Source organism: Crinia signifera, chromosome 12, assembly GCF_055691185.1.
Source record: "Crinia signifera chromosome 12, ASM5569118v1, whole genome shotgun sequence".
NCBI lineage: Eukaryota > Metazoa > Chordata > Amphibia > Anura > Myobatrachidae > Crinia > Crinia signifera.
Window position 1 is genome coordinate 76,848,654 of NC_139228.1, and position 5,809 is coordinate 76,854,462.

Below are 5,809 nucleotides of genomic sequence, written 5' to 3' on the forward strand. Positions count from 1 at the left end.
TGTACTGCGAATACGCGATGACGTGGTGCTGTCATTGCGCATGCGCAGTACACATGGGTGCTTTCTGGGAGTGAAGACGCTGTGAAGGAAGGGATGGGTAAGTACCCCATTCTCTGAGAGGACCTCCCACCATCTGCCACAGACCGGATATTGATTTTTCAATCCAATCTGCAGCACTACAGCCGGCAGCCACTGGCACTGACCTACTGACCTGTCATACTGATGGCACCCAGCAGGCACCCTATGGGATGCAAAGGCGCTCACTTTGAGTCTGGCACAAAGGCTGCAGTAGAGTAGGGTGTGTGGGGGTGTAAGTGAACTTTCTAATGTGGTTGGAGCCGTATAATGGCGTGTAACTTAACATGTAATGGACATTATGGTGTAAATGTTTAATGCGCACCTTTGGTGGACAATGTCCCTGTTTATGAAGCGTATTGTGAATTTTGGCTCAATCCATGTGGCATTATGTGAATTTTGGCTCATTCTATTTGGCATCATGTGTAAGGGGCAAGTATAATGGGGTCTAGTATTTTGTTGCATAATATGCAGAAGTTGTATATGGTGTTGTACACTACACTCAAGGACACGCCCCATGTTGAGTGGCCACACCCCCTTTCCCCTTCACATTTGCATGTACGCTGGCACCACTAACACCACCCCTCCCCCACCCAAACCCTCTTTTATCATCCGTACTGCCCCGTATATATAACACATGGTGGGGATAGAACCTATGACTTCAGCGCTGTGAGGCAGTAATGCTAACCATTACACCATCCGCGCTTCCCTACATTGAAAATATAGTAAATATTATTTTTTTTATTAAATTAATAAAAATGTCCAATAATAGCCACTAGCTTTAAATGCCAAAGTGGGAATGTTTTATCACACAAATTCTATTGAGTTGCATAAATAATAATATATAAAATAATTCACAGCTGAATATTAGAACAATTTGCAAAGAATGACCAACTCATGGCACCATACAGTAGATGGAAGTAAAATTGTTTAATCATTGTTTCAATTTACTAGAACTCCCGTTCATGACGTGTGTGTGTGTGTGTGTGTGTGTGTGTGTGTGTGTGTCTGTTTGAAACTAGAGTAAGTAGATTTCTTTTTTCTAAAGCTGGAGGGTTTTTTTTTGTTTTTTAACCTTCACTACTTTTACTTCTCATAAATTACTGAAGGTCCCTGTAGAATGATAGCACGTGACAATTAGTTGTGTGGGGCTGGATACTTTGAGACCACCAGACTGGGAGGGGGGATCTCTGCCCCTCTCACTGCTGCATGCTATAAGTAAATGACAGAAAGAAACGCAGCTCTTAGACCAGCAGCAATCACATAGCCAGAAGTTTGACCTTTTTATTAACGTTTGGAAAAATCTGATATTACTGTAGTTAGTTTGCGAAAGGCATGTACTGCTGGGATTTCCAACAACATTAGCAACATTTGGTGAATTCATTACAAGTTTCATTTTATCTGATCAAGAAGGTACTGGGAAGATGACTACAATGGATACCATAGGAAGAGATGGACCATGGGAACAATGGAAGAATAATTTACAACCAGCCCTGATGTTCTCATTTATGTTTCTAATCTGCTTGGAAGCTTGTATTTGGGTAAGATCTCATGGACAAAAGAAGTGCCCTCCTGGTCCATTCGCATGGCCCGTTGTGGGCAATGCAATGCAATTAGGGCAAATGCCTCACCTGACCTTTTGTAAGATGGCACAGAGATATGGAAACATTTTCAAGATCAAACTGGGCAGGCGTGATATTGTGGTGCTGAATGGGCAATCCACCATAAGACAGGCTCTGGTGAAGCAAAGTGCAGACTTTGCTGGGAGACCTGACTTCACGTCCTTCAAGATTATCTCTGGAGGCAAAAGTATGGCTTTTGGAGGATACAGTGATCTCTGGAAAGCTCACAAGAGAATTGCACTCTCAACGCTAAGAGCTTTTTCCACTGTAAATGCAGAATCCAAGCAGCTATTTGAACAGCACGTAGCAGCAGAGGCACAAGACTTACTCCAGGTCTTCCTGCGCCTTAGTTCTGGTGGACAGTACTTTGACCCTTACCATGAGTGCACAGTGGCCGTTGCCAATGTAATATGTGCTATGTGCTTTGGTAAACGCTACAACCATGATGATCAAGAGTTTAAAGTCCTGGTTGGAAGAAACGACAAGTTTGGTCAAACAGTTGGCGCGGGCAGCTTGGTTGACCTTATGCCTTGGCTGCAAAACTTTCCCAACCCTGTGCGCACCCTCTATCAAAACTTCAAAAACTTAAACATTGAGCTATTTGATTTTGTAAAGGATAAAGTGACCCAGCACCGTGAGACCTATAACCCTGAGATCATCAGAGACATGAGTGATGCCTTCATAGGTCTGATAGAACATGGGGCAGCAGCAGCTGAGGGGTTCAGCAAAGAATATGTGGAAGGGACAGTGACGGATCTATTAGGTGCTGGGCAGGACACGAATTCTATGGCTCTGACATGGATCATACTATTACTCATCAAATACCCCCGTGTTCAGCAGAAGCTGCAGGAGGAGATAGACCGAGTGGTGGGTCAGGACAGGTTACCCAGTGCAGAAGATAAAGAGAAGTTGCCTTATGTCCTAGCCTTTATCTATGAAACCTTGCGATTCAGCAGCTTTGTGCCCATGACTATCCCACACTCCACTACCTGCGATGTGACAATTAATGGCTTTCACATCCCAAAAGACACTGTGGTATTTATCAACCAGTGGTCGGTCAACCACGATGAGACCAAATGGACCCATCCTGCCAAGTTTGAACCTGAAAGGTTTCTGGATGAACACGGACAACTCAACAGAGACCTCACCTATGAAGTGATGATCTTTTCGCTGGGGAAAAGGAGATGTATTGGAGACCAGCTTTCCATGCTGCAGATCTTTCTTTTCACAGCTATTATGCTACATCGGTGCTCTTTCCATTCTGACCCGGAGAAGGAATTATCCATGAACTGTATCAATGGCTTATCCCTGAAGCCGCTCTCTTATGCGGTATCCGTGAGCCTCAGAACAAGCACTAAATAGGGGCTGCCCAAAATTCACACATCATTACACTTTTAATGAAGACATACCATCTAAAAAATACAAAAGTGATTTTTTTTTTTTTTGTACTGAATAACTAATAACAAATATAATAAATACTGTACATTGTAAGACTATCTGACAGAATCAAGATGTTCTCAATTATTGTGGTACTACAAGTCTCAGTATGCCCTGCCAACCATTGCAAATAGAGCATATGGGAACTCAAGCATCCTTAACCACAGGAGAGCCAGAGGGCAGCCCCCTATATTGCTAGGTGTGCGTGGCTGTCAGTCTGTACACAAAGGCAGGACATTTAGAAAGGGTGAGAGAACAGCACTTACTGACATTGCTAAGTCCGATGTATTCAGCAGGCACTCAGCTCCCCTTGTAAGGACACTTCAGTAATAAGTCAGTGACAGGAGGAGTCCTGGGCAGCCAATCAGCAGCCTGGTGGTGACGTTACAGCACAGAGAGCTCAACACATCTATTGTACAGGGTTCTGCAGGATACTGGCTGCAGGGATCATGCTGAGAATTCTGTTATCCATGTATTATCCCTGCATTACCCCAATATTATCCGTGTACTATCCACGTATTAACCTTGCATTACCCCAACATTACCCACATATTATCCACGTATTACCCGTGTATTATCCCGGTATTACCCCTGCATTACCCACGTGTTATCCATGTATTATCCCCGCATTACCCCAATATTATCCGTGCATTATACACGTATTATCCCCGTATTACCCCTGCATTACCCACGTGTTATCCATGCTATATCCACGTATTATCCGTGCAATATCCCTGCATTATCCACGTATTATCCGTGCATTATCCACATATTAACCCTGCATTATCCACGTATTACCCCTGCATTACCCACGTATTATCCCTGCATTACCCCAATATTATCCGTGTACTATCCACGTATTAACCTTGCATTACCCCAACATTACCCACATATTATCCACGTATTACCCGTGTATTATCCCGGTATTACCCCTGCATTACCCACGTGTTATCCATGCATTATCCACGTATTACCTGTGCAATATCCACGTATTATCCGTGCAATATCCCTGCATTATCCACGTATTACCCCTGTATTATGGGTATGGGTAAAATCCGGAATCGGATAAGACACCGGAATGCCGGACTGGACATCAAACTCTGCATTCCGGAGCTTGTAGTATCCGGTCCGGGGGTGTCCTGTCCGGGGGTGCTCCATCTGATGAGGCTGCTCTCGCACCTGTCACCTGGGAGAGGAGAGGGGGGAGAATACAGCCTCACCGCATGGTCCGGGGGTGTAATAAAAACTGGAACGTTCCAGACCACACGGGGAGGCTGTAATCACCCCTTCCCAATGTCCCTGGTGTGAGCAATCACAGGCATCCCCCCGGACAAGACACCCCCCGCATGGGACACCCCTCGGACCAGACACTATAAGCTCCGGAATGCAGAGTTTGATGTCTGGTCCGGCGTTCCGGTGTCTTATCCGGGTCCGGTTTTTACTTAGTCCCTGTATTATCCGTGCATTATCCACATATTACCCCTGCATTACCCGTGTATTATCCACGTATTAACCCTGCATTATCTGCACATTACCCATGTATTATCCCCACATTACCCACTTATTATTCCTGTATTATCCTCGCATTACCCCCGAATTATCCAGCCGATCGCCACATATAGATAAATGGTTATCAGTGGGATATTACAAAGTTTGTAACTGTTATCTCTATAGACCGAAGAATCACCCTGTAGCCTTAAACAACCTCTCTCCATTCTGCAATTGTAGCGCAGGTTAGTGTAGCGCAGGTTAGTGAATAAAGGCATTTGCCAGGTGTCTATGGGGCACATTGCGCATTGTAATGTTGGCTTTTAAATAGTTAATCATCACAACTATTGTATATAAAGTGATTATAGCACCTGGTATGACTTAGCATTTACTAGGAAAGAACCTGATTCATTTGTACTGGAGACTATTAAAGTATAATGTAATATATATATATATATATATATATATATATATATATATATATATATATTACACACACCAGTATATAATACATATGCTGTGTACCGTTATTATGGCTGATTGTTACGTACTGAATACCGATTATTGATACTATTGTTCTTATCATAATATAATATAGTGTGTAATCTTTCATTGGGTTTATTTCTAATGTATTATATTTGATTATGTTACACATGACCATTTCTTATATTGTTCCACATTAAAATGCAGTAATATGTCTGTGCTACAGCGTAAATACTGGACAATGACAGTTTACTGATTGCTGTATATAGACAATGGGCGGTATTCAATGACCTGAATCGTTGGTCACAGCGATTCAGATTTTACATTCGCCAGCCATTCACCGTTTTTTTACGTCGATTCGCCAAGCGTCGGGAGTCGCCGGGACTAGCTGTGTCACCCTATTCAACGTGGCTGAGAATCGCCGCCCCCAACGGCGATTCTCAGCCAATCCGGCGTTTCCCTAAACAGCTTCAGTACTGTAAGAAATTGCAGTGAAATGCAAGAAAACTGCAAATTACCCTGAAAAAACGATTCCAATACAGCAGACTGCAAAAGCTGTGTAATCTCCTCAAAGGCCAAACGAAGGAGTGAGGTGGGGAGGAGAATCATGGGTAAGTGAGGTGCACCATGGGTAAGAACAGTGCGTTGTGGGAGAAAAAAAAAATACCAGAAAAAATTAAATATATATTTGTATAGTACTTCTA

At 43.3% G+C, this 5,809-nt stretch overlaps 1 pseudogene; it reads left to right on the top strand.

Annotated features, from left to right (window-relative positions):
* Positions 1–1,319: 1,319 nt before the first annotated feature.
* On the top strand, positions 1,320–4,007 carry LOC146050621 (cytochrome P450 1B1 pseudogene; annotated as a pseudogene).
* The last annotated feature ends 1,802 nt before the right edge of the window (positions 4,008–5,809 follow it).